This window comes from Mobula birostris, chromosome 12 (assembly GCF_030028105.1).
Source record: "Mobula birostris isolate sMobBir1 chromosome 12, sMobBir1.hap1, whole genome shotgun sequence".
NCBI classification, from domain to species: Eukaryota; Metazoa; Chordata; class Chondrichthyes; order Myliobatiformes; family Myliobatidae; genus Mobula; species Mobula birostris.
In genome coordinates this window covers 26,335,106-26,348,510 of record NC_092381.1, presented here as the reverse complement: position 1 = coordinate 26,348,510, position 13,405 = coordinate 26,335,106, and the positions used below count along the sequence as shown (strand labels likewise).

At 41.0% G+C, this 13,405-nt stretch overlaps 1 protein-coding gene across 1 annotated transcript in view; it reads left to right on the top strand.

Moving 5' to 3' along the window:
- LOC140205806 (dihydropyrimidine dehydrogenase [NADP(+)]-like) overlaps positions 1–13,405 on the top strand; it is a 927,724-nt gene that overhangs the window by 627,479 nt on the left and 286,840 nt on the right. The gene's annotated exons all lie outside the window — the stretch shown is intronic.

The following is a 13,405-nucleotide window of genomic DNA, read 5'->3' as shown; positions in this document are numbered from 1 at the left end:
ACTGACTTGAACTGAAACTGAAGTTAACTATAATACTCAAAAATAGGAATTCAGTTAGTTTTCTTACTAACTAGGGATAAATACAAAGGCAAATGTTAGTCTGTAAGCCTTTAGATAGGGAATAACACTAGATTTAATTAGTTAGAGAAATTGGAGTGATAACGGTTATTCTAATGAATCTCACTGATTCTAACTAAAAGGGAATTTGATTTTCATTTGAGATTTGGAACCTAAACAGAAAGCTGGAATTTTGAATTGTTCTTACTCTGGTAAATACTAACGTTTGTATTTTGTGTACATTGCTATTTTGATAAACATTCCTGGTGTAGTCTCACCAAGGCCTTGAAAATCTGCAAAAGACTTCCATACACTTGTATTCAAATATTCTTGTAATCCAGGCTCTCTTAGTACTCAATTACTTGTATACAAACACATGTCCCTTTGAACATCAGCTTTATCCAATCTCACAGCACGTAACAAATATTGTGCTTGACTGTTACATACACAGAAGCGTATAACCTTATATCTTTCTAATTTATAATTGCATCTCTGACATTCACTCCCACTGCTGTAATATTGTCTTTCCCCAACAAAGCCATCCAAACCTACATCGCTTAATACTACTAAAAGTGCTGCTTGAGTCTTTGTTTTATTTGCTTCAGAGTTTACTTCAAAGTTTATTTACAAACTTATTTACTTCAGTGTTCTTCCAGCCTGTTACCTGCCATGAACACTTATTAAACTGTGTTGACCAAAACTTCATCCCCTGGATCTTGCGCAGACTTATTCCATTTTCATTTGTTCCCATTTTTTAGTGAAAAATTGTAGCTCTTTGAAATCTCTTTACGAATTTGTTCCTAACCATCCCTGTAGCTTCCTTCACCCTCCTACATACAAACCTTCTCTAATCCCCTCTCACCCCTACTTAACTTCCTGCATTCTCCGTCACACCACCCACATTACAATGTGTGCAATTTCCTCCAAAAGCTTCTTCACTTCTCTCTTAAGACTCTCCTGCAAACCGACCTCTTTGACTCAACTTCTGGTAAGCTCTCAGAATCTTTGCATTTTTGTTGCTTGACATCGAGTGTCCCTTGTGCCTATATGGAGTGCCTCGAGATACTTTACCATGTTAAAAGCACAACGTAAGTTCAACTGTCTGTGACAGTTTCTGTCATCTGTGCAAAATGAGATGCCCTTCATTAAAATGATCACACATGCAGTTGGCAAGTGAAGTGCTTAGATTAATATCTTACCTAAGAGCATCCACCATTCAGACCCCCCTCTTGCAAACTTTCTGCCTAGTTTAGAAGTGGCATTGATAAATGAGATGTTGGTGATGCCTGAGTAACTGACCCACACATTTGATATGATACATAGCACCTGAACATAAACATATGAAGCCTTTCCTGCTAGAGCAATACGTCCTCAGCGGATGCATGATAAGCCTGTAGGAAGAGTCAATAATTTTTACAGAAGCTAGAAGAGGAAGATATTTTTTGTTTGGTATTCGGTTACTCATGGGGCATTACTAAGCTTGTGATATACATTTTACTGATATACACTTTGTAGCTACTTTGTTAGGTACACCTGCATACCTGCTGTTTAACGCAAATACTGTATCTAATCAGCCAATCATATGGCAGCAACTTGATGCATAAAAGCATACAGACATGGTCAAGAGGTTCGGCTGTTGTTCAGCTCAAATATCAGAATGGGAAAGAAACTTGATCGAAGTGACTTTGACCATGGCATGTTTGTTGGTGCCAGACAGGGTGGATTGAGTATCTCAGAAACTGCTGATGTCCAAGGGATTTCACGTACATAAGACTAGAGTTTACAGAGAATGGTGCAGAAAGCAAAGTACATCGAGCGAGCAGCAGTTCTGTGGGTGAAAATGCCTTGTTAATGAGAGAGATCAGAGGAGAATAGCCAGACTGGTTGAGGCTGGCAGGAAGGCGACAGTATCTCAAATAACCACGCGTTACAACAGTGGCATGTCGAATAGCTTCTCTGAATGCACAACGCGTCAAACTTTTAAGTGGATAGGCTACAGCAGCAAAAGACCATGAACATACAGAAATGCACTCAGTAACCACTGTACCTGCACCTAATAAAGTGGCCACTAAATGTAACTGTACTGTCTTGTCCAGTATGGCCCAGTAATCCTGTTTATTATTTGCTAAATAAAGCAACTCCATGCAGTCAGCAATTGAATAATATAGACACCAAGGATTTGATTCAGTGATCTGTGACTGGGCTAACAGTAGATTCATTACTATAAGTCTTAGAGCTGCCGGGCCAGGGATGGAAATGATGGCCAGGTTTCCAGAGGCTAATCACAACCTGCAGCAAGCGTACGTGTGAGGACTGCAAGAGTTCAGGTGTTATGGGGTCTTTGGCAAAGTCAGTTTTCAGAACTCACTCGTGTGTATGTTGGCCAAATCGTTAAGTAACTTGCATGCAGTAAATCTGGAAACAAAGTTTTTTCTTTCAAAGGGAATTGGCACTTAATGAAAGTAATTCACCACGCTAGGGGGATAAGAACAGGAGATTGACACTGAACAGATCACACCAGAAGGAACCAGAACAGACTTGCTGGGCTGAATGACCTCCAAGTCTCCATCATTCATGGAGTTATACAGCATTGAAAAAAGCCCCTCGACACACTTGTTCACACCAGCCAGGATTCCCATCGAAGTGAGTTCCATTTGCCTGCATTTGGCCCATAATCCTTCCAACTAATTCCTATCCAAGTTTATCTTAAGTGTTGTTAATGTGCTGTAATGACTGCTAGTGTGGAGATATATCTCTACCAAAGGATCTGAACTGTAAGGCACTCCTTCCCTCTGCTAGCTTGCAGGTCACCCTTGGGCAAGGTGTAGCACCTGCTTAGAATCTCCCCCCCCCCCCGATCAGGGTCACATAAAGCCATGGGAACAGGTAGAGGATGGTGTATGAGCAGCTGGTGTATGTCATAAGTCCTGGTTATGGGACCACTGATGCCAGGCAGGCAATCTCTGAAGAGCATTGATAATGTCTGGAGTCACCCATCTTGTAAAGACACTGCCCAGAAGAAGACAAAGGCAAACCACTGCTGTGGAAAAATTTGCCAAGAACAATCATGGTCATGAAACATTGAACAGTCCCGCCACACAACATGGCACATAATGATAAGGATTAATGTACGGATCCTGCCTCAGTAGCTTCCTTTGGTATCTCATTCCATATGCTGATCACCCTCTGGGGGAAATAACTGCACCTCAGATTCCTATTAAATCTCTCACCTCACATCTTATAGCTACGCCATCTAGATCTTAATTTCACAGCCCCATAAACAACATTGTGCAGATTGATTTTATCTGTGCTACTCCTGGTTTTATAAACCTCTATACAATCTCTGCTCATTCTTCTATGCTTCAAGGAGTGAAGACCCAAGCTGATTAACCTCTCTCTATTACTCACTCACTCGAGTCCTGACAGCATTCCCATAAGTCTGTTGCGCACTTGTTTGGTAATTCCATGATTGTCCAAAGATCTGGATTGTTGGTCTGGAGACATGTCCTTCAATCCTTTCACAGTAGCTGAAAATGTAAAATCGGGTCACTGCATTAATTTGGAATATAAATCTTATACTAATTACGGTGTGTACATTTGTTGTAAAACCCAGTTGATGTCTAAGGATAAAAGATACCTTCTGGCTGTGACACCAGACCCACTGCAGTGTGCTTTACTGTTAACTAGTGGCTGGAATGTCCCAGATAACTCAATTGAGCGACAACTTAGAACAGACAATGAATGTTGACCTACCAGCAATCCATATTCCACAGCCAATTTTTTTTAAATGCTCATGCTTATGGTCTAATAGTTTTTCTTCCACAGAAATATTGGAGAAGGGCTTCACAAATAGAATTTTACTTCAGTAAGGAGTCAACTCTTTCAGCAGAAAGTTGTCATGTATGAAAGTACATAAAGAAAACAAACACTAGCCTATTTATTATGATTTAAACTAAAGTCCTATTGAATTGAGGAATTATTTAGCTCATGGTTAGCTGAACAATGTGCATGGCTTGTCTGCTTTGAGCTTGATGAATGTCACTTTCACTGGTGATGTGATAGATGATTGATGTTATAGAACCACAATATGGAACAGCATAAAAAAAACAAACCATTCAGCCCATCTGCAGTATACTCCTCTCAATGAAAGCTAGTTTTTCCAGTTCTACTCCCTCAGGATATGTGATCTTTATAGCATCCATCCTGTGAGTCTCTCTCAAATGCTTTTAAGATAATTTTTCTAAATTCCAATGAGTATAGGCCCATCCTGCTCCACCTGTTCTTACGACAACACCTTCATTCCAGGGACAAACCTGACGAATGTCTTCTGCATTACCTCTGTAGCAAGTATATCCTTCCTTAACTATGGAGACGCAAACTGTGTGAAAGTCCCAGCAGTGCCGTGTGGAGAATAGTCTGTCATGCAGCTCTACCTTTCAGATTCAGCTTTATTATCACCAACATTTTGTTGTGAAATTTATTGTTTTCTGGCAGCACTTTTTGGCCATTCTAAAAGATATTGAAAATTAAAAAAAAGGTGGCCACCAATTTGCGCATTTCAATCTCCCACAAAGACAATGACTATCACCAGATAAATCAGAGTTTTAGTATTGATGGATGAGAGAGACACTCTGGTCAGCAATAATAACTATACATTACAATTAGAATGTATTAAAAAGTGAACAAGTAGTACAAAAAGATAGCAAAATAGTAATATAGTGTTCATGGGTTCATGGACCATTCAAAAATCTGATGGCGAAGGGGATGAAGCTGTTCCCTAAAACTGCTGAAGGGTTTCGGCCTGAAATGTTGACTGTACTCTTTCCTAGATACTGCTTGGCCTGCTGAGTTTCTCCAGCATTGTGTGAATGTATGTGTGTGTGTGTTGCTCAGATTTTCAGCATTTGCAGATATTCTCTTGTTGGTGTTAGTATTGATGGATGAAAGAGATTCTTGTCAATGATAATAACCTCCTTCCTCCTTTTCAAATTGGTGCCTTGAGATCTTTTACAACTTTGTCTGAGAGGTTTTAATGACTCATACATAAAGTGACAATTCCACTGACATGTAACACTCATTCAGGTGAGTGTCCATACTAGAGTGTCACCCAGAATGTAATGCTCCATGTGGTTGCAGATCAATTGGACTTTGAAAACTGCCTCAATCACACTTTGTTTACTTGTGCACAAAGAGGACTGCATGGCCCACGTAACCAAACTGTTCTGAAGTGTGAACAAAATATTCAATTTTTATACAGAATTGACTAATTGACTCTGGTCAAGATGACACCTGTGTACAATGCTCCCACGGTCGACATCTTCTGGATAAGCCACAAAACTATTTATTTCACTTCTTTTTTATCTCTTATGTCTGTTTTACGTTTTAAATGTGTCTCTGGAACTGTTGGAGACTGTGATTTGCAGTTGGGAGGTCATTTGGGTGATTCAGCACTTTGCTGCCTCTGAGAGGATTCCGGGAGGCAGCGAGCCTCGTGTGAGGAGGCTGTGGGAGGCGCAAGCCGATGTCCGACTCTATTTCATCGATTAAAACAATATTGGTGGTGGTGGCATCCGTTAGTCTCGCGAGACCATGGACCTACGCCTGGAAAGTCTTGCTTCAGTCTGTGTTAGAGCAGCGTCTGTTGTGGCTGTAGAGACCCACACGGGAGTGACAGTCTCGGCTGCATCGACTGCACTTGAGGGCACTGTCCTCCAGTGTTGTCTTGGTGCTGTTTTTCTGACGAGTGCGCCTCAGCTTCTCCTCTCCTCTTTTTAGACCACCGCGTAGTTCCAGCCTCCAGTGAGAGCGATCGCTTGCGATGTATTCCCACCTCTCGATGTTCATTATCAGTGACTTCATGTCTCTCTTGCAAACGTCTTTGAAACGAAGATGGGGCTGCCCCTGTGCTCTCTTGCCGGAGGCCAGTTCCCCATACAGTAGGTCTTTCAGGATCCTCCCATCTGACATGTGGTGTACGTGGCCCAGCCAGTGGAGACGGCGTTGTTGGAGCAGGGTGAAGAGGCTGGGTATCTGGGTGCGGGCCAGGACCTCATTGTTGGTGACTCGCTCAGTCCACATGATATCCAGGATGCGTCTCAGGCTGCGAAGGTGGAAGGCGTTGAGACGCCGCTCTTGTCTGTAGTAGAGGCTCCAGGTCTCGCTGCCGTAAAGCAGTGTGCTGAGGACGCAGGCCCTGTAGACTGCAACTTTGGTGTGCATCGTCAGCTTTCTGTTCTCCCAGACTCTTCTTTTGTCAGCCTGAGATCAACCTAGACCCCGAGATCAACAGACGGATTGGACGAGTAGCCTCAACATTCGCAAAGCAATATTAATGTGTACCTTATATCCTCTGATTACATCCTTATCTTAAGCAATGCACACAAAATGCTGGAGGAACTCAGCAGGTCAGGCAGCATCTATGGAAAAAAGGTAAACAGTTGATGTTTCGGGCCAGGACCCTTCTGAAGGGTCTCAGCCTGAAACATTGACTATTTACGCTTTTGCATAGATCCTGCCTTGACCTGCTGAGTTCCTCCAGCATTTTGTGTATGTTGCTTTGAATTTCCAGCATCTACAGACATTCTTGTGGTTGTAACATTCTCATCTTGTCTCAGTATGCCAAATAGCTCCAGTCCCCTGCTGTGGCAAGCTATGATTTTCAAAGACTTTTCTTGCCTGAGGTTGACTGCACATTATCAGTAAGCTATCCTTGCCTAGACATTGCCTTAACCTTTAACTTGCTGCAAATTCCAGTCTTTATTCCTTCACACTGTGTCAATATTGTGGAAACGCAGCATTTTTTATTTATTCAAAGTGTGCTTGAAGTAGGAGGTTTCCAAGGTTAATTGAGGGGGCAGTTAAGAGTCAACTACACTAGTGTGTCTGGAGTTACATGCAGGCCATAAGATATGAATGACTGACTCCTTCCTTTGAAGGATATTAGTGAACCAAGACATTTATATTGTGAATTGTTAGTCTTAAAGAATTTGTTCCAGATTCAGTTCATTTAGTCTGACCCCACATTCCCTCTGTCAGGAGGGAATATAGTAATATAGTGTTCATGGGTTCATGGACCATTCAAAAATCTGATGACGAAGAGGATGAAGCTGTTCCCTTACTAGGTACCTCCCAGACCTAATAAAGTAGCCACTGAGTGTATATTCATAGCTTTCCATTGTTATGGCTATCCACTTCAGGGCTGCATATGTTGTACATTCAGAGATGCTCTTTTGCACACCACTATTGTAATGGGTGGTTATTTGAGTTATATCGCCTTTTTGTCATCTTTAACCAGTCTAGCCATTTTCCTCTGCTCTCTCTCTGTAACCAGGCATTTTTCACCCACAGAACTGCCACTCAATAGATCTATTTTTGTTTTTTTTTTGCACTATTCTTTGTAAACTCTAAAGACTTGTACATGAAAATCCCAGGAGATGAGCAGTTTCTCAGATACACAAGCACCCCGTCTGACACCAACAATCATTCTATAGTCAAAGTCACTTAGATCACATTTCTTCTCCTTTCTAATGTTTGATCTAAACAACAACTGAATCGCTTGACCATTTCTATATGCGCTTATGCATTTAGTTGATGCCACATGATTGGCTGATTGGATATTTACATTAACGAGCAGGTGTACCTAATAACGTGGCCACTATATGTATATATAAAGAAGGGCTCAGCCAAAGTAATGAAACTTTGCACGAGAAGATCCCAGGTTTCCCAGTGGCTGGCTCAGTGCTTTGCCATCCATCACTGTGGTTCAGTATTTACTGGCTCTTTCAGAAGTTTTTGAGATTCATGTTCAAAGGTTTGCCTAACCACATACATCTCCTATATCTTGGGTCTAAAAGTAGCTGTTGTTAATACAAGTGATAGTGGGTTTGCCTTTATTACTGAGGCATTGGTTCAAGAGTTTTGAAGTCATGTTACAGCTTTATAAATCTGGTTAGACCACACCTGGAGTATTTCATTTAAAATTTGGTTGCCCCATTATAGGAAGGATATGTGTGTCCTGGAGAGGGTGCAGAAGGGATTGACCAGAATACTGCTTGCCTTAGTGAGCATGTGCAATAAGGAGAGGTTGGACAAACGTGGGTTGTATTCTCTGGAACAGCAGAGGCTCAGTGGAAACCTGATAGAAGTTGATAAGATTAAGAGAGAAGTAGACAAAGTAGACAGCCAGTATCTTTATTTCCAGAGTCAAAATCTCAGAGGTAATTTTTTTTTTTGCATGGAACCCTGTGCCAGGGTGATGGTAGAGCCTGATACATTAGGGGCATTTATGAAGCTCTTAGAGAAGCACATAGATGATAGAGAAATGGAGGGCTATGAAGGAGGGAAGGGTTATATTGATATCAGAATCACTTAAAAAGTCAGCACAACATCATGTGCCAAAAGGCCTGTGCTGTGCTATAATGTTCTATGTTCTATGAAATTAGAGGGAATGCATTTAAGGTGAGGGATTAAGCTGTAAGGTGTGGGGCAAGGTTTTTACATGGACCTTGGTGGGTGCCTGGAATACATTTTCGGGGATTGCATTGGAGGCGAATATGATAGAGGTATTTAAAAGGTTCTTCATTAGCTGCATAAATATGCAGAGAATGGAAGGGAGGGACAGATTGTATAGGCAGAAAGGATTAGTTTAGTTGAGCGTTTAATTACAAGTGTAATCGGACCGGTGCAACATGTGGGACAAAAGGGCCCGTTCCTGTGCTGCCTTCCTCATACACAAATGCTAGCAACGTTACCAGAAATACTGGGATTTTCAGTTCAGTATTTTGTCCATTTCTGTCATTCGTGTTTCTTCGGCTGCTGTGGCACTATCTTTTTTAATGCTTGTTTCGGTAAAGTCAAGGCATTAAAAGCACCAGCCAGCATCTAAAATACTTGCTGGAGTTTTGTCTGCAAAGTTCTCAGTTTCTAATACCTGTCATAGTGACAAGGCTTTTGTCATGTGGAAGCCGTAATGTCACCTAGCAGGAGAAAGAAAAATCAGAGTCAGGTTGAACGAATGCATTTTGTTCATTCATATTGGAACGTTCACATTGCCTGCACACCAAGAACTCTCTTGGACGCAGTCAGATAAACAACAGTGAATAAAGATACAAAAAAAAAGCAGTGGAAATTTAGTTTAACAGCACACAAGCGATTGCAAAATGTGTTTTGCTGTTGGGTAGCTCTGATTTGAAATGAGTTTTCCAAAGGCAGTTGTGGTTGACACACTGTTATATCTGCATGAATCAGGTCTGACAACTTTTCGCCATTACTGTTTTAGATTGGGAGCTGTGTTTCTGAAAACTGATTTCATGGCCTCTCTTGTTAGCTTCCTTTTTGTAAGTGTTTTTTACCTGGCCTCGACCAATTGATTCCCTGTCTATTTATATAGTGAGCAATGCTGATCTACAGACTTTACAACATGAGGGTACCAAACTCCAAGTCATGTATAGCTTAGAGTGCAGAAAATTGCTGGGAGATCAGCCATGAAGTACAGTTTATAAGAATGAAAGAAGGTCAAAGAGGGAAAGAAGTCTTATCACATGCTAGTCTTCCAATGGTGGTATTGTGAGATTATAAAGAAGCAAGTTTCTGATTGTGGACTTCAGAAAAGGTACGACAAGGGAGCACACTCCATTTCTCATGGGGCGGGGGGTGGAATCAGAAGTGGAAAGAGCAAGCAATTTCAAATTTCTGGGTGTCAATATCTCGGAGGATCTACCCTGAACCCAATATATTGATGCGGCTACAAAGAATGCATGACAGCAGGTTTATTTCATAGGGAGTTCGAGGAGGTTTGGTACTGTATATCGCCAAAGACACACAGAAATTTCTGCAGATGTACAGCGGAGAGCATTCTAACTGGGGGTGGGGACACAGGATCAGAATAAGCTGCAAAGAGTTGTAAACTTAGTCATCTCCATTATGGGCACTGGCCTCCGTAGTATCCAAGACACCTTCAAGGAGCGATGCCTGAAAAAAACGGCATCCATCATTAAGGACCCCCATCACCCAAGTCATGTCTTGTTTTCATCGCTACCATCAAGAAGGAAGTACAGAAGCCCGGATGTACACATTCAACATTTCAGGAACAGCTTCTTCCCCCCTGCCATCCAATTTCTGAATGGACATTAAACCCATGAACACAACCTCACTACTTTTTTATTTCTACTTTTGCACAACTTATTTAATTTAGCTATTTAGTATAATACTTACAATTTTTTTCTGTATGTTATGTATTGCATTGTGCTGCTGCTGCAAAGTTAACAAATTTCACAGCATACAGCGTGCTGGTGATAGTCAACCTGATTCTGATTCTGCTTTCATCCCATAACTGTAAAGGCAAGGGCACAAATGGAAGAAGAACTGGGAGGACTGGGGATGCAGAGGTCCTGCCAAATTTGACAGAAGCATCTCATAAATGGTTTTTATTTACAAAGAGCCCATAAAAATGGACACTGGGAACTGAGTGAGAGGTAAACCAATAACAGTAGTTGTATGTACAATTTCCAATGCTTTGGATTCTTCCTGGCACCAGGAAGTCTGAGAGAGCCAAAAGCAGAGAAAGGTGAAAGGCATAAAACCGAGGTTGATAGAAAAAGGGTTGGAAGTGGAGGTTTCCTTGAAGGATCTGCTGGTGGGCTATATGGAAAGATTACTGACCTTGCTGGCTCAGAAATAGTGTTGAAAGGAGCAGCCAAATTTCATCCTCATAGATCCCACCACTTTTCAGTCTTGTATTTCTGAAGGCTTAATAATATCTGGCAGGCACAGTGAAGTTTAAGCTGCTTCTCATTTGGGAGCTGGATTTATATGTGCTAAACAAGCATTCTGCTATTCTACAAAGCATTCTGCAAAGTTATTGGGTATATTTAAAGTGAGGGTTGATAGGATTTTAAGTAATAAGGGTGTATAGGTGTCAATTTACAGGGACAAAGCAGGACAATGGTGTTGAGAAAGATGAATAATCAACCATGATGGAATGGCGGAGCAGATTGATGTGCTGAATGGACCAATTCTGCTCCTGTGCCTCATGGTCTAATCCTGTTGTTGGGCATTCAGATGCCTGATTATCTATAGGGTGTGGATTAAAAGAAGAGAAGCAACAGGTCCATATAACGTACACTCAGGAGGCATGATCCACATTAAAGTGATTGCTCTCCCTTCACTTCACTGACTAATACAACCTTCTGCTGCATATTATAGTGGGCTGGGAGCAAATCCACAAGTGAATAAGAAATCTGAAACTTCCAGGCAACGGATATTAATTCTGCTGATAATTCAGTGATCAATTAGGTACTAAACCTGCTAGTTTTGGAATTAAGGAATAGCTCTAGTTGATGTATTAAGTACGTAGTTACTTTGTTCTGCTCCATCATGTTTCTGAATGTAAATGCATAATCATGGATAGACCAGTACTCGCAGCTCACTTTGTCCAGTATATTTCTTCCTGAATTCATACTGTTATTTGAGTTGCCTCTTAATGTACCAGTGGTTGTTTCTTCAAAATATATTTTTAAAAATTAATACATAATTATGAATTCTGCAAATATGATGGACAACCTCAAAGTATATTGTATCATCCTTCACTGTGGAAGACACCATCAGCATGCCAGAAATTTGAGCGTGTTAGGGGGCAGGAGTGAGCATAGATGCTATTGCAAAGGAGAAGATAGTCGGGAAACTGAAAGTTTGGAAGGTAAATGAGTCACCTGGACCTGAAGGGACATACCTTAGTATTCTGAAATAGGTAGCTGAAGGGATATTAGTACTGATCTTTCAAGAAACACTAGATTCTGAAATGGTCTGAAAGAATGGAAAATTGCAAATGTCACTCTGTTCTTCAAAAAGGGAGGGAAGCAAAAGACACAAAATTCAGTGGTTGTGAAGATGTTGGAGTCCAATATCAAGATGAGGTTTCTGGGTACTCGGAAGCACATGATAAAATAGTCCAAAGTCAACATGGTTTCCTTAAAGAGAAATATTGCCTGAAAAATCTGTTGGAATTATTTGACAAAACAGTAGGATAGACAAAGGGGAGGCAGTGATTGTTGTTTACTTGGATTTTCAGAAAGCCTTTGACAAAGTACCATACATGAGGCTGATTAACAAGATAAGTGTCCATGGTATTACAGGAAAGATACTAGCATGGATAGAAGATCGGTTGCTGGCAAGCGGCAAAGAGTAGGAATAAAGGGAGCCTTTTCTGCTTGCCTGTTTGTGACAAGTGGTGTTCCACAGGCTTTGATGTTGGGACTCCTTCTTATGTTATATGTCAATGTTTGTGGTCAAGTTTGCAGATGATACAAAGATAGATAGAGGGGCAGGCAGTGTTGAGAAAGCAGGAATCTGCAGAAGAGCCATATTAGAAGAATGGGCAAACAAGTGGCAGATGGCATACAGTGTAGGAAAATGTATGGTCATTCACTTTAGTAAAAGGAATAATGGTGTAGACTATTTTCTAAATGGGGAGCATATTCAGAAAACAGAGGTGCAAAGCTATTTGGGAGTTCTTATGCAGAATTCTCTTAAAGTTAACATGCAGGTTGAGTTGGTGTTAAGGAAGGAAAATGTAATATTAACATTCATTTTGAAAGGACTGGAATATAAAAGCAAGGATGTAATGCTGAGACTTTATTAGTCAGACCGCACTTGGAGTATTGTGTGCAGCTTTGGGTCTTTATCTAAGAAAAGACGTGCTGGCATTGGAGAGAGAACCGAAGAGGTTCATGAGAATGGTTCTAGAAATGAAAGCATTAATGTACAAGGAGCGCTTGATAGCTCTGAGTCTGTACTCACCAGAGTTTAGAAGAATGATTGGAGGGTGTGGGGTGCAGCATCTTATTTAAACCTATTGAATATTCAAAGACTTAGATAGAGTGGGCATAGAGAGGATGTTGCCCATAGTTGGGGAGTCTCGGACCAGAAGCCACGTACTCAGAATAGAAGTCCATCCCTTTAGAGTGGAGAAGAGGGGGAATTTTTTTTTTGCCAGGGGATGATGAGTCTGTGGAATTCATTGCCTCAGATGGTTGTGGAGGCCAAGTCAGAGAGTATATTTAAAGTGGAGTTTGATAGGTTCTTGATTAGTGAAAGTGTCAATGGTTATGGAAAGAAGGCAGGAGAATAGGGTTGAGAGGGATAATAAATCAGCCATGATGTAATGGAAGAACAGATTTGATGGATTGAGTTGCCTAATTTGGTTCCAATGTCTTAAGTTATTCAAAAACTTTACGTTTTTGTTTGATAATCATTGGATATAGAAGGCACAGGTGAATGTTGTTTATTGTGTATTGTAAATTGTGTAGGCAAGTAATAGTCAAGCATTTTGAGTACTTTGAAGTCATGACAC